General features: G+C 49.0%; 1 protein-coding gene across 6 annotated transcripts in view; it reads right to left on the minus strand.

Annotated features, from left to right (window-relative positions):
* Positions 1-26,352, minus strand: part of zfh1 (Zn finger homeodomain 1) — a 653,856-nt gene that overhangs the window by 444,229 nt on the left and 183,275 nt on the right. Inside the window, exon 1 of one of the 6 annotated variants that reach the window (XM_077669119.1) lies at positions 16,102-16,548. The exons of the other annotated variants lie outside the window; for them this stretch is intronic. The gene's annotated coding sequence lies outside the window, so the exon portion shown is untranslated. Of the gene's footprint in view, positions 1-16,101; positions 16,549-26,352 lie in introns of those variants that run through there. 6 annotated transcript variants of the gene reach the window in all.

The following is a 26,352-nucleotide window of genomic DNA, read 5'->3' on the forward strand; positions in this document are numbered from 1 at the left end:
TTCATACCAACCATGTCCCCAAACCAGAAAAGCAGGAACTGGCACAGGTAGTGAACAGCTCATCGACTTCAGTGCATAACGAGTATGCTTGCATTTTCCACACCTGTGATCTTTGGGCCAGTTGCGTGCGTGCGTGCGTGCGTGCGTGCGTGCGTGAGTGAGTGAGTGCTTGCATTTTCCATACCTGTGATCTTTGGGCCAGTTGTTGAGTGAGTGAGTGAGTGAGTGAGTGAGTGAGTGAGTGAGTGAGTGAGTGAGTGAGTGAGTGAGTGAGTGAGTGAGTGAGTGAGTGTGAGCGATACCTCCTGCTTCTGCTCGAGGTTTTATCATTAGGTGTTTCTCGTGGCCAAGTTCAAAGTACGGAAGCACTCAACTGGCATGTCAAAGTTGCACTGTTAGCCTATGGATACATACTCCACGCATATTCCATCAGATGTTATTCGCACGACTGGAACAAAAAAAATGTCTGTACAACTTAATTGCAGCGCGAGTGATCTTGTGCGTCTCATCCCCAACTCACAGTGCCATAGGGGAGGCACATACTTCGCCAAAATTCCCAGAACACAATAGTTGCTGCGCAGTCACGCGTACCATCTGGCCTGTGCTGTTTATTTGCTTCAATGCACGTGCACGTGGGAGGCCACAGGCGCATTCAACACTTCGGAAGCTGTGAAATGTCGTTCTCACACACTGGAGATTTGTAGGGTCATGGCCACCGCAAGAGCTACTGTTTACGTTGCCCATTGGGCTGAGAACCTTTCATCATGACCGTACATCCCGCAAACACAAAAGCAGCCCCAAGGCGGTGTGGCAATCTTGGACACGTCTTCTGGGCGCTGAACGTCGGAGCCCAAACGACTGCACGCACAAACACGCGTCACCGCGCACACATCACGAGGACGGGACCAGCAGAGAGGAGCAGGTTAGCTATAAGAGGCTACAGGCCAAATGGGCCTTGCACTCACGAACGCGCGGAAGACAAGGAAAACATCCAAAACAGAGCTAAGCGACCCCGCGTCCATTGCCGGACAACGCGTGATCGTCCACGGAGATACGGCGCTGCTAAGCAACGGACGTGCCCACTCGCCACGCCGATGCAGGTGCGGCCGTGCGCGGGAGAAAAAAAAAACTCAAGGAACAAGCGACGGGCGGGTTACAGCGAAACGGAGCAGCGGGGAGCCGGACCAACGTGCGCCGCGGCCAAGGGTCACGTCTTCCAGGCGCCTTCCTTTCGGCCGGCTCCGAGTGCCTTTCGCGGGAGAAACAACGATCGCCGGAAGATGAGGACGAGGAGGAAGAGGAGGAGGGAAGGGCGCCCTGCGTGCCTCGGCGTGTGCTTCGGTGCGCGCACGACGCAGGTCTCGGGAAGGGCGCGGCATTGCGACGAAGGTGGACGCGCAAAAGACGATTCACGGTAACTCTTCGCAACACTGTTAGCACTCTGATCGGCTCTGCTGTTCTTTTTATTTTTTACAGAAATATCAGTAACTGTGGCACTTGTATAGAATCCTGGCTTTATTCGTGTGAAGTCTAGGTGAGTGATTCCCCACCCTCCAGGGCACCACGCACCCCCCTAGCTCGGGGGACGCGGTGGTGCTCCGTGTCTCTACCCACCCACACCCAACACATTTCTAACCTCCAAAAGCGCCGCCAACCCTCTTCCTCCACCCTACACAAGGCCTTCAGCCACGCATCAGCGGAACGAGAGAGCGACGGTGAGATCGAATTCAAACACGCAGCGGGAAAGCCAGCTGTTCTTCAGAGGCACCGCCCACCAGCTACCTCGTGCGGAAATTCATCACCGGTAACTGAAGAGTACATTCGTGTTCGCTATGACTGGCAACACGTGAAACGAAGTCGAACCTCCCATACAAAAATTTCTTTAGACTGTCCAAAGGCTTTGATCTTAAGGTCTATAGACTTCCTATAGACAAATACTATAGGCAATACAAGTGCTATAGACAGTCTATAGACAATCTGTCTTAGTAGACTTTTTTCCATAGACAGTATACTGACTATGGATATACAAAATGAAATATCTATAGAAAGGCAATAAAATCTCTAGGAAATCTACAGTCAGTCTATAGACCATTTTTATAAGGGCTAATGCAGCAGAGGAAAGTCGGCGTGGCGAGACCTTGCAAGGATGAGTATGGATCTCTGTGTAGTGAGTTGCACGACCAGTTCAACTGCGACATAAAGTCCGAACCAAACATTTGTCCACGCCAGTGCACTACAGCTTACATGTCACACGGAGCGTACACTAATACCAAAACGTATCTGTTGCATGTCGCCTGTCTGTTATTCTTTTCATGAGGTACCTGCCTGTGCCTAACAGGTGACGAGAGTGTTAGTGAGCAGCCTGATCAATCTATACGAACAGAAAGGAGTTCGAGCCGACAGTCACCTCCGTGCCTAACTACTAGTTGAGATGGTTATCTTCGGGTCAAGTGAACGGGCGAAAAACAAAAAAAAACAAGGAAAGGCACATTAGAGAAACGTATACGGTCTTTCCGTGGTATGCAAGACGTTTCTAGGTACTCTCACACATAATGTCTGGTACATAAGGTTCTGCTGGTTGCGATATGCTTGCGATTGCACACTTTAACGCAATTTAGCAACATTTAAACAACCCTTCCATTTCAGTGAAGCTTAGCATACCTTCAAAAAGACGCTGCAGCTTGTACTTAGCACGAAGCAATCAGATTACGACAGTTATACACCGTCAAGCCGTCTTACCGACTAATGCTTCGGTAAAGGATCTGTATTTCTGCATTGTATATCGATATACACTGCTGCGTAATACCGTATCGAGCTTTGTTTCTCTCAAAAGGGTATTTTATTTACGTTGTTTTCACACAAGCGCCCTTCTTCTCAATTCGGGAATCGTCTTACAAATCGCTGATATTCTCGATTGTACACATTTATGCGCACATCTCTGTAGCATTTAGTCGACCGTCATACCGCAGACGTGTGTGATTCAGTCGAGCTCTCGCTCCCCACAGAAACAGATCGCGAGGTAGAAAGCCGCGAAAAGTCTGGCCGCAACCAAGGGGACAAGCACGAGGAATCCTCTATGGAACAGTTTTACCACGTCAACAGAAATACTTTGTTGCGCTATTGGCGTGTCTCCAATGCGACCATCTGCATTTTATCTTCCTGTTTCTTTGACCGGGCATCATATAATTACTATTCCATCTCCGTTCCTTCGTCAATAGCATCCTTATCGTCAGGATCAGTCAGTTGATGCGGTGCATGATAAAATTGGAATAGAACAAACTGAAAAGGAACGTTTCATGTGTCCGGCCCTGGTTTACTGTTCGTGCTTTGTACGGAGACAAAAATAAAGATCGATAATCAGATACGTCCCGGCGCCGGCGCATAGAAAGGATGTCAAAGTACCCACGTCGCCCACGTAACAACACGTGAAGAGGCAACCGGCGAGGTGCATCCGGGGCGCCGCGATAGCGACCGCCGGAGGAGGCAGGCAGAGAGCGGAATCTCTCCCGGGCAGGTGGATGCCGTTTCCGATTGGGGCGAGGCCCGCAAATGAGGCGACGCGCAGGTGAGCGCAGGCCACCTGCGGGCTGCCGCCCCTCTCATTGGTCGCCTCCTGGGCGGTTCCCGCTGCCGGGGCCAATGGCGCCCGCCCACCGACTCACCTGTGCGGGCGCGCACCTGTGCTGCGCGCCGCGGCCAGGTGTCCGCCAATGGCGGACGTCGCCGCCGCTGCAGCCGCCGCTGTGCGCGCCCGCTCCCTCCCTTGATCCACATGCCTCCTCCTTCTCCGCTCGCACCGTGTCGAAGCGCCCGCAGAGAAAGCAAGCCCCGCGGTTGCCCTGGCAACCGTCTCCACAATATCGCAAACGTCATAACGCGTTGCCTAGGTTGCGCTGCGGCTGAGGTGGTTTTTCTCTTTTGCTTGCTCTTTAGGTGAGAGAGAAGAAAAGAAAAAGAAAATGCACTCGTGCCCTTTCAGCGGAATCCAGAGCTCGCGCTGCGGAAGGCAGATCTCACCTCTTCGCAACTACAGTGAATTCGATGATGTAGCACCTTAGATCGTGAGCGAGTAAGCGGTGAATGCGGGCCTTCACAACGATAGCGCCTACTCCCTCAGGCACACGGAGACCGCGGCATAGAACAGCGATGCTCCCTACGACGTTCTTCAACGAAACCGAGGGAGCCAGTGCACATCTGAACAGTGATATCATCAGCGTATATATATCATGATGAGAATCTGGTATGCTTCCGAGCAGAAGGGAAAGTCCACTCATGGCGAGGTTGAAAAGCAGGCTTGGAAACCCCGAGCCCTGAAGTGTGCCCCGATTGGCTACAGGGACAGAAGGTGCGCGCAAGGGACCGAGGGTCATGGCAGCAGTGCGATCTGGGAGAAAATTACGAATGCAGTTGTAAGCTCGAGCGCCAGAGTTGGTGGCTGTCAAGCTATCGAGAATTAAGTCATACGAAACATTATCGAAAGCTCCTTTCCAATAGACCGCAAGTACCGCACGAAACTGAGATGCTCTGTGATCGCCAAGGACGGCCTTTTCGAGCTGAAAAAGAATGCTCTGAGTTGAGATGCCAAATTTATATCATTTTCGAATTAGAATATCACAGAATAAGACAAAATTTTGCAAAAATCGAAAAGAACCATTGTCCGTTTTCTTTCAAGTTCGTGGTATCACATGGTATAGCCAAATGAATGCCGCTGCATAGCACCTTTTATCAAGGAAAAGTTATTAATGAGCTCGCTTTTCTTCCCCGCACTCTCAGTGCTGCTGGAAATTCAATCCGACGTGCTTAAAACAAAAAAAAAATTCCCTGAACATTCACCCGTGAGGAATGCGATTTTGAACGAGCTCTTCTCGCTAAGCGTTTAGCAGCAGGTTTTAGCAGCGCGTTTTGGCGGTTGAAGGAATGGCCGATGTATTGTGCCGCGTTTTTGCGTCGCGCTTACAAGGCCGCCAACCTCCAGCGGAAATCACCCTCCGTATTGTTCACACGTGGCAAACCACCATCCGGTTACAACACCGTTCCCACGCTGCTGCGAAAGCCTGTGGCGATCCGTTAAGAGCCCACGCTTTTAAAAACGCTGATTGACGATTTTCATTTCTTTGTCTCGGCTAATATCGTGTTGGCGCAGCTAACGACATGTGCCTCAGTGTTTAGGCCAACACGCTCAGGCTGGCATGAACTAAATAGTGTAAGGGATAACAAACGGATAAAACGGGATAAAAAACGTCGCCATATGTACGTTTGCGCAAGCGTCGAAACTGAATCTTATAGGAAACTATAGATGCAAGTACGGCGACTACTTTTTTTAAACATTTATCTGACCTGTCGCAACAGCGGCGCGCATTCTACTAAAACGCAAAGCTAGTCCAGACAGAAGCTGCAATACCAGCATCAGCCTGCAACTTCAACCTCTCGCTCAAGAGTGTTTTTATGCAGTCAGTAAAGTTTTCCCTTCCCTTTCCAAAAATCCTTACTATTTGACCAAGGGTGTCGTTACAGAACACCCTGATCCGCAATTAACAATTATGATCGTAATTCGCTTTTCAGCCAAAATAAACTTAAGAGGGATTCAACTAAGAGGGATTCAACTGATTTCTGTACTTGTGAATGCAGCATGGCCAGCTTTTTAGAAGACGGTGTCGTATACAGTTCGCGGAGATTACTATAGAATACACGACTTGGCTCGCGGAAAGCGGCAGACGGTTGCAACCTTCACGGGTGGTTAACTGGTCGTGAACCTAGCATGACAGCGAATTAACAGGCCACTGAGGAAACTAGTTTCGTCTCGGGAAACGCTCGACGAGCCCCCCTCGGTCACCTCACTTTGATATAAAGGAGCACTGTGACCCCGGAAATGAGAAATCTCGGCACAGGAAATGAGAACATACATGTTGTACGACACCGGTGTTGTTCTGCGTAAAATTGACGTAAGGCGGCGCCTGCAACACAGACACACAAACGTTATACTTGTTTGTGTGCATTTCGTGATAATTTAGCAGTGCTTACTCTACAGCTCGAGTCATCGGTAAGTGTTGCTATCTTACGCTTACATCATGCTTTCCTGTTTATAGTGAGGAAATAAAGTTTAAGAAAATAATGTATAAACAACGAAGCGATTTGCATGCTCTGTCGAAAGAGATTCTCTAGTTCGTACATTTACGTATACCTAGAAAAATAACTCAATTAGACTATGATGTAAAAAGTGCCGAATGTGAGGATAAGCTACAAATTGTATTTCGCGCAAAATATCTACTAAGTCAAATGCGTATATGAAAATAATTATTTTTCCTCAATTTTCACTGTATATACACTGAGGTTAAAATATAGTGTTATCCGATACTTGAGTCAATCCCTATTTGCAAAGAAAAAAATACAGTGCAGGACATAGCAGAGCCTTTAGTCCTTGTATTAATTTCAGAAATCCTTCCTTACCTTTTATTTTTAACCTGAAAATGAAAAACCGATATTCCTTAAACAGGCGCGAAACAGCGTTTATGCATATATATCCCGAAAGCTCAGAATGCAGCGGCGCATTTTCTCCCCCAAGTATCTTGGCTAAACATGCCAAATTCTTAGTTTGCCACATGCTGTCACTTTTGAAAAGGCAGCAAGAAGATATACTCTCAGTGCAAGAGACTATATTGCACGATCAACAAAAAAAAAAGAAAGAAAAGCAAGGACCGAACACAGATGAAAAGGGCGCTGCAAAGTAGCCAAAGTGAGGCTTGACACCCACAAAAGCTGCAGTCAAGCAGGGCATGTTGCGAGGCAAAGAACAATAACAACACAGGAAGGAAGGTAAGTCACTGGAAGGGCACTGGCGAGAAATAGGTTCGTCGGTGTAAAATGCCCCGCACACCGCAAGCTTAATGGTTTGTGCATGCACTCGAAAAATAATTGTGTACTATCGATTCTTCTGACTCGACAAATTGTTCGTTCGCTATAATTGTTTTGTTGGTTCTTTTGACTGCTCAGTCGTTAAGACTAATAAATGAAGGTAACGCAGCCTTGATGTAAAATCACGACGATATCATTTATCAAGGAGGTTTATGCACTATATATGCTGCCTCGTATAAATTAGGGTCATTTATAGGCATGAGTTGTGTTTTGTAAGGATTTTTTTTCAGCAGCGAGGGGCCCCACCTTTGATACTCCAGCTGGGTTAGAGCGACGCACGCACGCACGCATGCACGCACGCATGCACGCACGCACGCACGCACGCGTGCATTAGACCGTCCAGGGTCTGTAAACCTGCTCTACGTTTTCTCCATTTCAACCTCATCTTTCAAAACCTGCCCTCACGGCGCGGTGAAGGTCTGAAACATGACAGTGAGTGAGTGAGCCATTCTTCCCGCTAAATAGCTGCCTCCGCACCCTCCATGCAGCCCACGTACAGGTTCCAAGCAATCGGCTGGTGAATTAATCGTTACAAAACACGACCACAAAGTGCATATCGTATTGCGTGGCTGACAAAACTTCCCCGAAAATGTTCAGCAGCTCATATCATCAAAAGCCTCGAGCAAGCCCGTTAAAAGATGTAAGCGCCCTCTTTTCACACGTGCCGACTGAAAATCAAGGTGACATTTCGCCGCTTCTCAGAACCCCACCGGGCGCCTCCAATTTTCACGTCATGGGCGCGCGTGCCGATTGAGGGAGTAAGAAATGTGGGCGACGGCCGTTCTCCCCTCACACACGGCCTGCGAACGCTGTGCCGAGGCATATCCCGCAGCTATAGCGCCCAACACAAACACCTTGCGCCCGTGTGGGTATCGACATTCGCGTCACGTTCGAGGCCCGAGAGCACGGATATGTCTCTGTATATATATAACACGCGTAATGGCTGCAGGCGCATCGGCGAGTATCGCGACTCCCCGAGAAAGAGAGGTGTCAAGGGCAGTTCCGTTGACGAGGTTCCCGTTAGCAGTAATGAAATGCTGGACCTGCCGCGAACCCCTCGCCGAGACGTGATTATATAGCGCAAAGGCTGCGGATATGTGTATATATATGCTTGCGGGCGGAGTGGCTATCGGCGGGACCATGGTTCAATGCGAAGGTAACATGTGAGGTGAAAGCTGAGCTGATGTCCAGAGGTGTATGCGTAAACACTTTTTAACAGTACGCAGTGAAATAGAAAAAAAAAGAGCAGTAGTGCCGACTTCGCACGTTTTCTTACATCATTGAAAAAAAAATAGTATACTATTTGCCACATTATAGGAGAGAACGACGTATACCATACCCTCCATCACCCAAAAGCTTCATAGTCTCCAAACAGGTAAATCCACCTGTATCGACCAAACACGGGTCATCCCCATTCGCCAGAACAAGACGATGAAAAGGCAACGCACAGCTCAGCGTGTTTACGGCCCTGAATGTACAAAATACGGAAGAAGATATATAGCCACGGAGAGCAAGGTTGAGGCGAAATTTTAGAATATCTGTCAACTCCGGTGGTGCAGTCACCTTAGAAAATGAAAGGTTGGAGGATATGATACTCCACGAAAGATGCTCCTCTGAGAGTAATTTTGAGTACAACGAGCTTACAGTAGGCATTTTCATAGATCACTGTAAGGACTTCGGATTTTTGAACCACGAAACTGTGCTGACGAAATTAACTACTTATGGCGCCCGCAGTATATATCAAGCGTTGTTTGAGTCACATTTGCGTGATCAGAAGCAGTGTGCCGGTATTGGGAAATATATCTCATCCTTAAAGACTAATCCTTCTGGTGTGCCCTAGGGCAGTATCTTAGGACCACTTCTCTCTAGTGCAGAAGTAAATGATATTATTCAACCCAATACAAATGTCTGTTATGTGCTCTATGTGAATGATACCAGCCTGTTTGTTTCCTGTCACGATAAGCAATACGCGGTTGAAAATGCGTAAACTGAGCTGAAAAAGCTAGTCGACTGATTCACTCTGAACGGTCTCGAAATGAGCGCGAATAAATCTAAAACAATATTATTTAAACCAAGAAACAAACAGGTTGCCATAAATCACCATTTAACAATGGGTACTGCTACTATTCAAATTGTAAACAAGCATAAGATCTTTGCGTAATATATTCGGCAGATATGAAGTGGACGCACCATATTACACAAACCACTGTCATGAGCTGCGGGAGCGCTTAAGCTGCCAGAACTCGCTATTACGTCCCTGAAAAAATAAAAGTGCAGACTTACCATGCATTATTTACATTACACTTAAACGACTGCTCATTTGCATGAGGAACAACCTCAATCAGAAATATGAGCGCAATATCATTTCTATAGAAAAAAGTCCTTCAATGTATTGCTAATATATTGTACTGCAATCCAAGAGAAGAATTGTTCTCCATGTATAAAATAAGAAACGCAAGAAAGTGATGCTCGCAGTCGCAGCTGTGACAAGTGATTTGCACCATCTAGACGCTCTGAACACTTTCGTCAATCCCTAAAATGCCAGTTTTCATTTCTGCTTAATGAATATGAAAAGAAGGAAATAAGATTTGAAAAGTTTACCGAAAAGAAACTGTGAGAATATTTTATAAACCTTTAAAGTTCTAACGTGGACGAGAATTTTCTCTTCTAGAAGTCAAGTAATTACTTTTCTGGCTTCATTCATTTGTTAATAAACACACCTTATACGGTGTATCTTTAACTCCATTTATATAGTGAAATTGATGTTTGTGTTATCCGCGTATAAAGGTGTTGTAAATGCTTGCTAGCGCTAATTTGCACCGATCGAGGCACTTCGTTTGCAAACCGCCTTCTCAATGTTTGTGTCAGTGTGGATTTGTTAGGATAGTCGACGATCAGTGGGCCAAATACATGGTGATTTTAGTAAATATTTAGATAATGTGAATTCACGTTGCTGTTTTATTATGTGACTACTGCTGCCTTGTATGGGCCTCAATAGGCACTCTTCAAGCTGCCACAAAACAGCTTTCTCACCCGCCCCGGAGGCTTAGTGGCTAAGGCGCTCGTCTACAGAGCCAGAGAACCCGGGTTCGAACCCAACCGCGGCGGCCGCGTTTCCATGGAAGCGGAACGCAAAATGCACCCGTGTGCTGTGCGATGCCAGTGTAAGTTAACGATCCCCGTGTGGTAGAAATCATTCCGGGGCCCTCCACTACGGCACCTCTTTCTTCTATTACTCCCTCCTTTATCCCTTCCCTTAAGGCGCGGTTCAGGTGTCCGCCGAGATGTGAGCCAGATACTGCATCATTTCCTTTCCTCAAAGCCAATTTTCATTTTTTTCCGAGAGGACCTAAATAAAATAAATAAATAAAAATAAATTCAAATAAACTAAAATACTGGAGAGCTTTTGCAACTCTGACGATGAGTTTCTAAGCTAATTTTACTATCATCTCTCTTCCGAACCACTTCTAAGCCTGTTCCTGCGTGCGGTGGGTCACCGAAATGCACGCGGCCTGACCAGTAAATGATAGGCCGCTTCTGGACTTTAACAAACCGTAAAACGCAGCGCGTGTCAACTACACCAGCTGACACTTCCCACAATACCATTTCGTTCCAACTCCATGAGTTTTAAGTGTACGCCGTTGTCGCTTTCAAGCACCTTTTTCCTGACTGCACTGAAAAGAGAGTGCCAATGGCCAATTCATAGACACATTAAAAGTACCGAGCATACGCAGCAAATAGGGGCCACTCTTGAGGGAGATTCAGAAGAGATAAAGCGAGCGAAGATGGCGTCGACCCCCTCACGCCGGCACAGAAGGCAGCAGGAAAACAAACCAATCAAGCAGAACTCAGGCAGCGGGTTGGGGCAATACGAAAGAACACTGCAGACGGGATGGAGGGGGAAAGGGGCAGCTGGAGAGAAGGAGAGAGGATGCCCCGCAGTCAGGGAGCGCACCCTCCTCCCCCGGCAGCGTGTCCGCCTGATGAGCGATGGCCCCGCGAAAGGTCCGCGGTACACGACGATTTGTCACGACAAAATGAAAACTGTCACCCAGATCTGATGCACCAAGAGCGAACTACCTCCCTGCCACCGCCGCTCTGCAGCCTGGCACCGTGCGTGCGTGCGTGCGTGCGTCAGCGCGGCTGAACACCGAGCGGGCATCCCGTGCCTGGCGGTGAGCACACCTCGAGAGCGCGCGCGCAGAAGGCGTCCGAGCGAGCCTCCGCTGAATGCAGGGAGTCCGCCGCTGCTCCAGCGAATATCAACGCGGACGCAGCTTTGTTTTTTCTTGGGAGTTATGCCGCGTGCTCGGCCTCTGGAGTGAAACAGTTTCAGCGGCGGTTGCGTCGCGGAGCTTTTAAGACAAATGGAATCGGCACACTCGAGGAATTAAGGGGCGCAGCCGCGTTGCTGATGAATCGCCAGACGGTGCATGGTGTATGTGGGAAGTATTCGCGTGAAGTCACGGGCGCCATTTTGGTGTCCAACGCCAAGCTTCAGCAGCGCAGGCTATAGAGGAGGAGGGGGGGGGGGGGGGGGGGGGGTAAGCCGATTAGACGCACGCCGTAGCCTTTCCTCGTGCTGCATGGACGCCAAAATGGCGAACACTGCGGCTTGAGTGCATACCTCGTGTAGGATGCTGCACTCGTTCCAGAATGCATTCTTGTCACGACGTCAACCGGCAGCTTCCGCCACAAATAGTTAAGACAGATCCATGCGAGATCGACTTTAGAAATAAAAGGCTTCGGCGCAGGATCTGGTAGCCAAAAACTCCTTCGTTTACCACCTGCCCTACGCTAATGGCAAACAGGTGTGCCTGTCGGATAAAAGGCGGTTCAGAGGAAATGCTCTGGAAGGTGGACCATGTGGGCCACACGGTCTGGTCAACCAACCCTGTGGGAGTCGCGATTGGCGCCCTTTTGGAATAGAGTATCGCTCCTTCGCCGTTAGATGGGCGAAACTTGGAAATAAACATCTATAGAGCTGAAAGCCCAGCTGGAGAAGTATATTTACAGAGCGGACGCAATAGTTTTCAATTTCTCCCCGCAATATGGTCTTTCTGTGTCCAGTGTGTTCTTACGGGCAGCCACGTGATTGGCCCCTTGACGCGAAGGTCGCACATAACTCTATGTGGAACATCCTCGAACAGCTTATTCTGCTTGTTTTATGAAAGGCAAATGGTGCAATTGTGGTATAGCAGCACTCGACCCGTATATACATAATTCGCTTCGGGCGACTGATCGAAGCCTCGTTATTTTTGAGAGCGCCCGCTAAACGCTGTCAGCCGTCTCGGCATTCAAGTCGAAAGTAAATATCAACCAACTTATCTCACCACATAAAACATCAAACTAACCACCAGTGCAGAGTGTGGAACACTGGCACACATCACAAACTCGTTTGTTCCATGCATGTGCAGGTGTTCCGCGTTCCGTTCTGTTTAATTCTTGATTCGCTGAGAGGTCTGTAACTGAGCAACTTCCTCCTTAATTTGTGACAACCATTTGCCAGCTGGCCGGAGAGACATCTGCATCTCAGCAAGTGTCGCATAAAATAAACTTAGTGCCATCTTCCCGCACGTGGCGTGGACACACACGGCAGATAATGACACTTATCAGGTTTCATACAGCCCTGCTCGCGATTCACGTTCACAAAACTGATAACTAGCCGCAGCCGGAGGCTGATTGCACGTATGGCATTCGTATAAGCACGGTATATATTCAATCCGTACCCGTGCAGCGGCATTTTTTTTTTTTTAGGCGGGTTTCAAAATCGGGCTTGTGCACTGATGTTTCGACCAATGTTAACAAAACTCCGGACGGTCTAAAGTAACCCACGGCTATCCACTATAAGGCGCGCCGTATACTTGACACTGGCACTTAAGCACCCCGAAACCCACTAACCTTACCAAACCTTTCCTTTCAGTCTTGTTTGTTCTCTATATATCTTTTCTGCTCAAAAGGCCCACACAAGCGAAGCGACACGTAAGACGTCGTGGCACTGCTTATACGCGCAAGTATTGTTTCTCTAGTTCTTAACAAACGTTTTGCAACTGAAAAGACCGAGCCATATGAAAAGGCCGCGTCTGACGCCACCATTCTGTCAACGTCAGGTCGACAGAGTCGTTTCGAAATCTGTGCTCCAGGCGTGAGCAAAAATAAAAGGAAAAATAAAAGCGCGTCGCCGCCGCAGTCTATAAGAGGTCGTGTACCTCATCCCTACGTCAAACAGTGTAATGGAGCTTATTCGGCGCACATAATTAATGCGCGCGAGGCGGAGACAGCATTAATACGAGCGGCATTTCGTATCCCATGAGGCAATCAATAAACCGACCTTCGCCTTTGCTCCCGCAGGGCCTGGACTCCTGAACTTCTACTGCCTTTCAGTTCTTTTTTTTTTTTGCTATATGACGCGTCTATATGAAAGCAAAACAAATTTACCACTTGTCATTGGTATAAGCGTAGTATATATGCACCACTGGCATCCAAGGCGCACTCAAGCTCATTATCAGCTCATTGGTCACAACGCAAGAAGAAATTGGGTGCTTGACTATAACTGCATAAGCTGGAGTTGCATATTAATAGGAAGAGGTATCCGATTTTGTCTTTTATTTTTGCTATCTCCACCGTGACCAAAAAGTATACATACATATCACACATCCCCGCGTGATCGCCATCCTTACGTTGCGTGTACAGTGCCTTTTTTCGAATGCTAATTACATGCATTCGAACATGTTCACCAGTCGAGTTACTCAGCGCAAAGAATTACGTACTAGCATTTACTAATTAAACGCTTGTGCCTAACAGCTCATCTTGCGAGGCTCTTTTCTTTTTATTTGTGATTACTTTAATAGCTCATAATTGTCACTAGGGTGGTCTGCAGACCTGCACCGCATATGACGTCCCGCAGATATAAACGCATGGTTAATCCGCGCAACTACTAATTATATGACCTTGGATTACTAGAACCCCATGATGCGAGCGGTATGCAGGCCCCCTTCAGCTCGCACCAATTATAAAAACAATGGCGAAAATCTGCGCGCAAGTTCTGTTCCCTTTTGAGAGAAAATAGCAACAAAGAGTTTTTTTTTATCACTAATCTGGCGTGATGTTCGCCCAATTCGGCGAGGCTTAATCTGCATTAGATTAGCAAGCACAGAGATTCTAAATGCCGCGACAGATTTCGAACGTAAGGATTTTCAAAAAAGCAAAGAGAGAGAAAGTAAAGAAAGGTTAAAGTGAGGAGAGGTGAAGAGGTCGGCCGGCGGTAACGTGACCCTTGCCTAATCTATTGTAACTGGGGCCACCGTAATGTACCGCAGATTTTCCAAGCGGAAATAAATTTGAAGGATTTTGTGAGACTGGTGTTCAAAAGACAGGCTGGCGCGCAGAGCTGCGCCACAATAAAGCGACACTATGCGACCGAATAAACGCCTGATGCCCATAATTTATTCATGAGGCAAAACTTAATATGAGCATATGCAGGAGAATGTATATCACGTTTGGAACACCGCCGACAATCGTGAGAGGTAATTGTAGGTGTTCATTTCCTCTCCTTAAATAATTAAGCACTTGGTGTTTGAAACCAGGATCGAACAGGCCCTTACACACAGGCCGTGCCAGATTCGCCTGACACAACGTGCAGTTTTGGTCAGAAGTCATCAAGCCACAAGCCTTGTTATTGCCAGGTGTAATGAGGCAAAGCTTCGGAGCTGAAGGGGGGAAAAAGGAAAGTCTTATTCGTCCTCTAAACATCTGGAGATTCAGAGGAGCCCTGTGGGGAATTTTCCCAGGACCGTATGAGCCCCTGTCAAAAAAAAAAAAAAAGAACAGACCACCAGGTTTGCTTCCGACTATTCAGAGTTCAGGAACTCCCACCCTGACCCCTTCAAAGCTTAGGATTCCCATGCTCTAGAACCCCACTACAGGCCTTGAAGCAAACCCCTTGAGCCGTGTATTTTTAACAACGGCTGTACAGGCAGCGGCAGCATTAAAGGGAACGCACGATGAGCATTCAACCAATGATATTTCACCATCAGTGGTGAATAGGCACAGTCTAACTTGTTTTTTTCGAATAGTTTCCTTCAGGATGCACATTTACCACAAGGCTTTTTCTACTTCAGAGCAAACATCGCGACAGAGTTCCCACTTCTGTGCACGCTGCTTGTTTCCTTTAATGTTGGAACTAGTTGTACAAGTAAAAGGGTGCAATACATAAAAAATAAAAATTTAGGCGATTTGCCTTTAATTTATCTTTCGCACCAGAGGCGTCAAATAACTGTATTTGTTCAAATGCGCATATCATTGTTATCGCAAAAATTTCATGCCACAGGCAAGAACGCATTGAAGGCAACAATGCAGCAGCATATACGCTATGCGTCGACGATGCACCACTGCCACCGCCCGCTGATGGACGGATCATGAGTGTTCCAGGTAGCCACATGGGTAAACGAATGTGTGTTTTTTATTTTGCGTTCTCGCTTCCAACCTCGTTCAGGCCTTAGTCGTCTGGATAAACTGTGTCATCATTTTAATAATGCATGATAGTCCTGCGCAAGGACAGAAATTAGCGTGATGGCAGTGTCAAAGCACAGCTGTCTTCCAAAACGATGAAATATTATGAAATTCATAAGGAAACGAATCACAGAGCCATTCAAAGGCACACAGCAGGGCAACCATGTCTACTTTGCCTCTTCATTCGACTTGAATAACGTTCTTAGCGAGCCTGGATGACATGTAGCAGCTAACGAGAGGAAAAGGTTCATGCAATTCGATAATAGAACCACTTTCCCAATTACTGTAACCATGGGATTTCCGCCATACCAGCAGCGGTTCGTTTCATTGCTACGACCGCAACTCCATGCCCTAAGCCTGTGCGCGCGCAGCACTATGGAACAGCCATGCCATTTGTCAGAGAATGCACACCTGTTACGACTGGCCAAGAAAGTTACGCGACGTCGATCACTCAAACAAGCCACCAAACGGTATCGCACAAACGACCACGGCGCAAGAGCACATGAATCACGTGACACACAGTCTCGCGGCATAGGTGCGGGAGGCGCACACCCTTGCCTCTTGCACCTCCTCCCCCTTTCCTCCACACACATTCCCCGTGGAGGGGGTCAGCACTGATGACGACCAGGAAATCAAGAGGGAGAGAGGGGCAGGAAAGAGCGAGCACAGCCTCCGTACCTGTCCAGCGTGTTCAGCGGCGAAGGCGGCGGCCGACGCAGCGAAACTGGACGCGACGGTGCGCGACGATCGTCGTCCGGCGTGCTCGGAGGAGGAGGATAGGCTCTGTGTCGGCAGGCTCCGTCGTCGCCTGCTCTCCGGGGTTCGGCACAACACGGCCCACACACATGACGCTGGGAGACGGCGAGCGTGGCAGCACGGCCGACACTGAGGCTGTCAACGGCGACGCGCGGACAGGAACGAGGCAGGGCCGGTGTGCCGCGCCAGGAAACGACACCGCTGGTCGGCAGCAGCAACACCACCACGACGTCGCCGGAAGGGACACACACGGGTGGGGGAGAACAAGAAGAAGGGCGACGTGGAGCAGCACAGCCGGTGCAGGAAGGTCCGCTCGCAGTGCTGCCGGCCGCCCGAGTTACCGCGCGCGCCGGGCAAAAAGGTGAAAGCAGAGGTGGTGGAAGGGAAGGCCAAAGCCAGCGCTGGGGCGCCTGCGCACTGGGCCCCTCCTGGCCGCCGCCGCCGCTTGCTGCTGCTGCTGCTGCTCCGGCGCGGTTCTCGCGCGGGGGGGCCCTACCGTCGCCCGGTGAGCGCGCCTCTCTCTCCGTCCCTCCGCTCCTCTCCCGTGCGCTCGGCCGGTGCGCGGCCCACGGATGCGGGGCGCGCCACGGCGGCGCACCGGCGCTCCCCCCCTCCCCCCATCTCGCGAAGGTGGGCCCGGAGGCGGGTGCTCGCCGCTGCAGGGACCCCCCACTTCCCTCCACCTCCGCCCGCGGGCCACAGCTTGGCCGCCCCACCTGCGACCGCCGTCCGCGCTGCCGTACTTTCCAGCGTGTAGGATGTGCACGCGGTGGGGATGGACAGACAGCACGAGCGCTCTCCCTACGCGGCAGTCCTCGCGGAACGTGACGTTGGTGCGTGTGCGTGTTTTCACGAAGTCTGGCGTAAATATTTCATTATTTCATTACGTAGCCCGAAGTTTACTGGGGCTACCTATTGTCGCTGTTACACTTTCGCCATCACGTAAGGCTGCTGAGCACGGGTGCGCGATTTCAATCCGTGCCTTTGCGGCTGCGTTTAGAAGGATGGTAAACACAAAAACACCCGTCTATTAGGGTTTTGGCACGCGTCCAAGATCTCTACAGATGGCAGAAATCACAGCCTTCAATTTCAACGTGTCTTTTAGCCGTGAATGTTGCATGCCTGTGATTACTAAGTACAACCCGATTAACGCATTGTCCACCTACGGAGTTCGCAACGCCCTCTGTGTGCCCGACAATACGGCACACTTTCGTCGACGTCTGTTCCAAGAGGTCGCGCCCTCACTTCCCCTGTGTCTTCCATCGGCAGCATTGCCCTTACGTTTCTCTTCTTGTTTTCTTTCAAGGAATGTGGAAGCAGCTCCCGACACGACCCTGACCTTGGAACAGCGACGGTGCAAGGCTCCGTTTGAGCACCGTGCGAGGCGTTTCTCGCCACTGCAGTTAAGCAGAAAGGCGCCGAAAACACATGGTCCGTCCGGCCGGTCGTCCTTCCGCGCCATCCGCTCTCTCTCTCCCCCCCCCCCCCCCCCTCCCACCTGCTCTTTCCCGTTCCTTCAGGCAGGTCACGTTGCCGCAGCGGCGCCCCTTTTTCCAGGGAAAGAAGGCCCAAAAACGCATCTGTGACGCACAGAGAAAGCTGACGTAACCCTCAACGTCCCCCATACCTCTTCTTCCAGGGTGCTGCCGCATTTCTGAACGTTTATCAGAAGCTCCTCGAAAGGGCAGTAGTGGTAAGGGGCTACACAGGACGAAATAGTAAAAGGTGCAATAATTCAGTTCTTCTCATGATGGAAATGGGAATTTAGATGTTTCTAAGAGACTTTCGATTTGACTATATGGGACGTCTTTTTAAGTTCAACGAAACAGAGCAGCCCAAACCTTGTAAATTTTGTGTTGGTACCCCGGCAAAAGCAATGAATTGGGTTCCTATGGCACAATGATTTCAAACCAGTGCCAAACAAAATGGCCGCTAGCGGTGAACGATCTCGTGCTGATGGTTCTAAGAGATATAGCGCGAGACATGTTCTCTGTGAACATGTAGCGCCTAAGCACAGCTGAGATGAAATATCTCCACCAGCACAACGCGCCCTCACCAGCCACCACCCCCCGAATTAAGCCACTCGCGCCTCTCCATCACACTTTAATGAGCAGCCTGACCGTGCCCGTGTCACCATTTTTAAGCAAACACAGATAATTTATCCCGATTTTTATTCTGCGCAGGTTGTGCGACGTCATTCGATGTCAATTTCACTGGGCATGAAAATGGCGGTACTACTCGCTGATCAATATTGAAAATCGTGTATATACAATGACACTCGAATCAGTGCCTGCGATATACACTAACTGGGTGGTATATTATGCAGGGTATTTCGCCTAAGACTATACACAATTATTAAAAAATAGTTTTTCTGAGTAAGAAGAGCGTTTTTTTTTCGGTATAGCATTGCCAGCGGAGTAATACATTATATACAGCCAAGACGTGCTAAATAGGAGGCTGATTAACTAATATTGAAGTTAACTTTTAACTATTACTGTTAGGCTCCTTAATTATTGAAAGGCTTGCAGCCCACCGTAAGTAATATCCATATCAGTTTTTAGAACTTTGAAAACGCAGTTAACTTCGGCGCTGTCGCCCAACTAATTTTGGCTATTTCGACGAGTTACGTACACTGGAAAGGTTGCTTTGACTCCAAGCTTCTCGAAAGCGCATGTATCTTTGCGCTATGCAGGCAATATTTGTTGGGCCACACTGGCGACGGTAACCGCGTCTTCGAAATTCTAAAAACAGACTATATTGCGTATACGGGCAGCTACACGCCTCTCAAAAATTAAGGATCCCAACTGTAATAGTTTAAAAGTTAATTATTCAATATTAGTTAATCAGCCTGCTAGTTGGCACGTCATAGCTGTATTATAATGTACTGGACCACTGACAATGCTAAGCCGAAACAAGCGTGCTTCTAGCTCAAAAAGCCTAGTTTTAAATATTGGGTAAAATCTTAGGTGAGACACCCTATGTGCCGAGCATACGAACTATGCTTCGTCTGTTTTGGAAATTTCGTGTCTGTATACCCCTTTAACAATTGCGCGAAGCACGTTTCATGCTGGCTCCTACGGGTCTTTCTCTACAGATGCCGATCCGTCCATTCACCTCCAAGTGCAGCAAAAGGAAGGTACGTCGGGAGAAATATAGACTGATAGCTTCGCACTGCATGCATATATCAGTGCAGTCGGCAAGTGTGAATACCTACGCCAGGCGTCAATATCATGAAGCTCTCGAAATGCTTTTCATCCCCTTTCATTCATTTTGGAGTGGAGTGTGCTGAACTGCGGAATGCACAATACTTTTTCATGATCTCATGAGCACTGCACTATCAAAGTTTTAAAGCGCGCGCATGTGCGTACTGTCATATATGTTCCTGCACTGCGGTCATGCATGAGACGCTGAACCAATGTGTGGTCGACGCTGCCATGACAATAAAAAAAAATGGAGAGCTGTACGTGCGGATAACCATGGCTGGAACCGGGACTCTATACCTGAGCTGACAACTAAGTTTATAACCCCTCTCCCACCCTGCACATAGAACCCGAGAGAACGTGATAGCCCGTAGCCACTGCCGGTTGCTAAGATGCGATTCTCATTCAACCCATGCTGACCTGAAACGGTTCATTTCTTCACTTCATCAAATCCCTCCCGGCTCCAAGTGCTCCTCTCCGTTGCTGCCTATGCACCGGGATATCCGTTCCCCACCTTTCCATAATGACCACGATCATCACCATCACAATAAAAACCTCACCGCCGCGGACGAGCAAAGAAGGCAACAGGGACTGAAGCAACAGCAAGAAAAGACAAAACAAACAACGGGCACAGCGCCGGGTGCAAAGCGAGGCCGCGAAAGTGGAAGGCATCTCGTCTTCCCCATCTGGCACCCCGGGATCCCCACCCCCCTTTTTACTCCGCGCAGGTTGTGCGCTGCTTCCACCTTTTCCTCCCGGCGGGGAAGCAAGCAAACGGAGGGAAACGGGCAGCCAAACCGACATAAGAACAACGCGGCCGAGCATGCAAGCAAATATAAAAAAAGGAAAAAGTGAAGCCAAAAGCGTCGGTTCCCTTTCTTCCCTAATCCCCGCGTTTGGATGCCCTCCGTTTTCGTCCCCACCCGGGCGGACAGCAGTTCTGTATGCAAAGCAGTCACAGCAGCAACCTGGGGCCGGACAGGAGTCGCGAGACAAGGTGAGGAGGCCCGCGGCCTCGGCCCCCAGCTCACACACGTATTCCCATGGTCCCCTCGCAACGCGACTGCCCCTCAATGCGACCGCTTAACGAGCACGGCGCGTGCCGGGGATTCCCTTTCCGTGCCCGCCTCCCTCCCCGGCCTACTCTTCTTTCTCCCCACGGGATCCGCGCAGCCTTTCCACCCTCTTCACAAACACACCTTGATCCCCCACGCCAACGCCCCGCACTGCTGGCATACACGGCGGCGCCATCACATCTCCCGATCCGCCAATGCTCCCATCAAGAAAGCTTTCGCGAAGGCCTGTCAGGCAAGGTGAAAAGAGGGAAACGCGGGCGGGCTTTTGCCCACAGCAGCGGGTGGGGAATCAAGGTGGAATTTAACCCCCGCAGCGATCACCAGGCTGACGCTGCAACGGCTGCGCGTGTCCCACAAAGAGAAATAATCCCCCCCCTCCCACCGCACCTCCTCCAGAGCCGCGGCGTCATGCTGCCACCGCGCAGTAATGCGCGCTAAAGGCCCTAACCTTTCCCCAATTTCAATCCCTCCATTTTATACCATCCCCATCCGCATGTCACGCACTCTTTCTCCCCCCTGGACGGAATACAATGCAGGAGTCGTGGGAGCAGCCGACGAGACGCAGTCCACGCGGTGAGTCACGAAGGTAAAAGGAGAGTGACCTGGTAGGAAAGAATGGGGAAGAGGAGGGGATTTTCGGGGGAACAGGGATCGCAGCAGGTTAGTGGGATACGCGACAGACTGCGCCACCTACGTCGCGTAACCACGTAGTCGTGGCTCTACCACCACACGACGGAGAGGGATGGTTGGATCTCTTTCCCCAATCAACCCCTTCCCTCCCCTTCCTCCTTTTCCCTGCCTACAATCGAGAGGGACAGCAGCCGCATGACAAAGAGTCCCTCGCGTAACGGTGAGCCAGTTTCACGCTGGCAGCCAGACGGCGGCTGCTAGGCGGGCTAACCGTCATCATCATGAGCGCCGCAGGATGAAGGGAGGAATAAGAGGAGGGGAAAGCTAGCTTAGGGATGAAGACCAAGGTATGAAAGTAGAGTGGGGAAGGAAAGCGGGAGACAAAAAAGGTACAAAGGAGGCATGTTTACCGGCCAGAGCTCTCAGTGGGAGGGAGAATGAGACTTACCTTTCCACTCGACAACCCTCCCCCACTTCCCTCAATTTCCCCCCGATTCCCTAAAACCTTCCCGGGACAGCTTAGGAAGCTGGGCGGCGTGTTGAATGAAGAAAATGAAGCGGGACTTCAGCGTGCGCTCGCATGCGCGTGCTGGATGCGTTCACCTATAGAGGGAATGGGGAAGGAAGCGGGGTAGAAAAGGGACTGAGGTGTGCACGGGAGAGGGGTTAGAAAAAGTGTCGTTGTGCATGCGCGCGCGTGCGACAGCCGAGTGCGCACTTTCTCATTCAACGGGCAGTGGACCCGGCAGATGGCGCACCCCAGGTTACGTACGCGTGGCCTGCCTGTCAAACTCGCTTTCACTATTTTCTTTTTCCTTTCGTTTTCTTTCACCTCCCACCGGCGCAATAGGTGAGCTCAGGTTTTTGCAACGGGGCCCTTGTACCGTTATACGCGGAGAGGGAAGCCCGCGCTCACAAAAGAAGAAAGCGAACACCAGGCGTGCGCCCGCGGTCCCGCTGCCGCGGCAGGGCAGGAATCCCGTGGGGAGTAGAGGGACTTATTGGGAGATTGGCTCGCAGCGGCCCTGCGCGGGGTCTATACCGTGTGACGGGGAAAACTGACTCCGTGTACACAACATTTGCGGCCGAAAGCTTACGTGGCATTGTGAGACAGCGCATAAAGAGGACGTCAGGTTTGAGAAGGCGGAAAGAAAAAAGAGAAATGGAACGAAAGGAACACGCAAAAATTTTTTTTTTTTTCACTGCAGAACGAGCGTTACACGATACAGGAAAATGGACCCAACTGTCATGCTGCTTGTGACATAACAAAACCCAAGCAGGGCGAAGAAAAATGGCTAGTCTGTCCCCAAAACACGTCTGTATAGGGATAATTAGGATGCTTTGGGATTACAAATACTTTCACTATACACCTTAAAAGTTCCATAAGGCAGCTATATATTCATTGGGACTTTTGCGAGAGATCTCAGTGAGAGGCGAGAATCGCAACAGTCAGCATGAGGGACTGCCATGAATGTTAGCACAGTGCTTCCGTGATTTCACTTGAACTGGTAGAAAATATTGCCACCTAATCAGTTATTAAAATGTGTGCAAATGGATGACACTCGAACAGGGAGCATCCTCTCATTGGCCAACAACACTGAAACTTCATAAGTGTAGGCATACTTACTGTTGTCTAAAGGTGTCTACCTCCGGAGCGGCTTAACAGAAAAGCTTGTTCATTATAACAACCACTTAAATCCTACCTTGTGCAGGTATAAAACGAACCGCAACACATCTGGTTGTACACAAGAACGAATTATGTTATTTCTGCATTAAAGTTTGAATTTTCTCGTGTTTATTATATTTCCACAAGAAAACCGTCTAGAAGAAGTAAGAGTTCGCCTGCCAGTCATACAGAAAAATCACTGGTTGAATGATAGTAAGGTGTTCCCATTCGTAATCGCTTGTCGTAATCGCATAGAGTTAGTGCGGCTGTAAGGTATTTTGAAATGTGCTAATTAAGAGTTGATTTTCAGATGCATTGTCCCTTTTATATATGATAGTTTTTTCTGTGCACTGTGCCGCGTTTTTAATTATATCTAGATGTGCAAAAATTGCTGCTGCTGCTGCTGCCGGTCGTCGCCCTACAAGCCCGCCTGTGTCTTTGACGTGTCCGCACAACTCACCTGTATCTATGGTGAATGAATGTTTATTATTATTATTATTATTATTATTATTATTATTATTATTATTATTATTATTATTATTATTATTATTATTATTATTATTATTATTATTATTATTATTATTATTTGTAGTAGTAGTAGTATGCTGGAGTTAACTGCACTCTGACTACAGCGTACGGTAACTGAAACCCAAACCGCAGACAAGTCCAGCTTTCTCGGGCAAAAATTTTGACAATTGGAAAATTGTAAGGCACTGTTACAGTAAGATTGAATGTAATGGTCCATTATTCTGATATGTAGCAAAATGTTTCTTCTAAAGTGTTTCTATCGACAGCATCGAGCAGTTAAGATTGCCGTAGAACACCAATGTGGAAAGCTTTTCATGATAGCATAAAGTTAATAGAAAAAAAAAGACTGCCATGGGGTGATCTGCGGATATATTCATTGTTATAGTGAAACCTTACATTGTATGAAAAAATTGCGTTCATAAACGGTTTCCCGCTCAACAATGCTTTTGTCCAGAATTGTTGGGTATGAGAAGTTCGGTGAAAAATAAACAAATACACAAGTTGAACTGCAACCTGTTTCACGAGGAGTAGAGCCGATTCCAACTTTTCAAAAAGATACAGTCAAAAGCTAGAAAGTCTAGCGATCTAATCCGATCGTATAAGTCAATTCCTGCCAAAGCGCACACACCTAAGGACTTAGCCGTGCGCGCGCAGCAAGTAGTCTTCGACTGCCTGAAGAGCTAACGAAGCCGGCGCAGGTCGTTGGCAGCTATATGTACACGGTGTATAAAGCTCTGACGCGCGAGAACAAACACGGAAGGTGGTGTACTTAAGGAGCCTTCGCTCACGGGACCGTTGCGGCCAGCAACGCGGAGCGGTAAACCGCGAGGGGCCGGATCATCCCGTCTTTACGACGCCTAATGAGCTGCCCTGAGCCGTCTGTCTACACAGGCCCATCGAGCGCTTGCCTGCCTGTGCGCCCGTTTACGTCCACACTGTCCAGACTGCCGGTAGCAAGCCGTGCCTTTACCCGAGGCCGCCCCTTCGCATCTAGCAAGGAGGCTGGAACCTATACAGTGTTCTCTTTAATTACGCGTGAAAGAAGAAAAAAACAGTAAGATAAAAATAAAACTATGCGGTCAGTGAAGGGATCGGCTACTAAAAAGGAAAAATGAAAACAAAAATCAAAAGAAAAACGCCAGAAACTCATTTTACTGCTCCTAAACTCCACGTGAAAGAATGGTATCTTTGAGACCTGCACGAATTCATAATCAACTATAGATGCGTAGCTGCAACGTCCAGCCGGAGCAGCAAAGTAAAAAAAAAAAATGGCGCGACATTGCACACGCCCTCTACAGATTAAAAAAAAAACTGTCTCTACAGGGCCAAGAGCGGTGTTTCGTGCAAGATGATTACGAGCTGTCGATTGCGGTGGCTTTTTCGTTGTAGAATACAGGACGCAAGTTAAAAAGCGCTTCGGATCTACGGTATACGCAGCATAAGCTGCTCCAAGGTGGCTATATACACGAGGCCCAAGCCGGATTTAAATATCTTCGAAAACAAGAACTAAGCCATGGATCGAGTCTGTATGCAATGAAAGGAGACGCTATTTCTGAGTTATCGACATAACCGAAATTCGTATTCAAGTAAATGAGCAACTGCAAGGGAACCTCCCGGCCAGTCCCGCAAAGTAAACAAGAAAAAAAACGCGACAACCTACATACTCCGCAGCGCAAATAATTCTGCCATGGTAGCTTATGATGATAACACGTAATTAGCATGTCAAAGCTTTCTTATCTGTCTAATGAAAAAAAAATGTTTACACAGCATTTGCACAGCATTCCTAGCCCCCGTTTCCCCCCAAAGAACAGGCAGGTGTACGACCTCGACCATCAAGCAACCAAAAAATTCACATCCACCGCTTTTTTTTCCTGTTTTACTCGATCACTTCGTGGTCTTTCCTTTTTTTTTCCTCATGCGGCTATTCACACAAATGTGGCGAACCCACGCCATGCAACGCATAGCTCTGACCTGAAAAGGCGCCACGCGCCTTTGCGGCTTAAACGGTCGGCAACGCCGGGACCGCGTACGGCACGCGCATAGAAAAGGCGCCCTCTGGTTTGTATGTGCGCAGCCATGCTTGCATGCCGCCTTTTACGTGCGCTATATACCTGGAGCAAAGAGCACAAAAGGCGTTCCGCGCCGCTCCATCCCCACCTTACACCCTTGCCCTCCCTCTCTCCCGTGTCCCACCAAAGCATTACAGCTCGCTTGATCCGCAACCATGAGAGAGAGAGAGAGAGAGTTAGACGCCGTTTCTGACGGTGTGGCCCACAGCTGATAGTCGATCGGCAAGGAGAGATCGAGCAAAACGGGGTGCTCGGGTAGGATCGACCGGCTGACGGGACGACGGTGATAAAAAGCAAGAGAAACGTTGCGAGGGTTGGGGGGGGGGGGGGGGTACATCCATACAATTGGTTTCCGGAACACAAAGGGAGTCGGGAACAGGACCAGGAATCGCGGAGTGCAGCCAGCCCCGTTATGCGGCGGTGCTTTCGCGGTGATTTTTATATATTTTTTTGTTCTTGACTGATTCGTCGAACCCCTTGTTTGCATCGGCCCCGTGCCTCACGGCGACAGCCGGCCTGTCCGGTGTATGCGGGATGTTCCGGTTAGTGGAAAACTGTGCCTCTCATGCGTCTCCCGTGCTGAAGTGGAAGTCGAGAGACCAGGTAACGCGAGGACGGCGGAATTACTCCGCTTTAAAAAACCGCATATGTATAATATACGCTAAGAGGAGTAACTGCCATAGCGGCCATATATACATTTGCCCTCGAAATGCGCATAGCTGACGCCTTGTCTGGGGCGTCTGTGCTTGTCACTGCGCAGTTTGGATCGCTTGTGCGACTTATCTCGAAGAGGTCTTTCTCGTTTACTTCTCCTTTCTGTTTTCAATGCAAGCGCAATGACCACTGAGCACAAATGGAAGCATCAGTGCTTACAGGGCAAAACGAAAATGTTGGGTGAAACACAGAATATTAATCTTACCAGAACGTATGACCCCGTAGTTGAAACAAGAGCGAAAACTCAAAGAAACAAAGCTACTTTACACAGGACGAAATATATAGAGCAA

The sequence above is a fragment of the Amblyomma americanum genome, chromosome 6 (assembly GCF_052857255.1).
Source record: "Amblyomma americanum isolate KBUSLIRL-KWMA chromosome 6, ASM5285725v1, whole genome shotgun sequence".
Classification (NCBI taxonomy): Eukaryota; Metazoa; Arthropoda; class Arachnida; order Ixodida; family Ixodidae; genus Amblyomma; species Amblyomma americanum.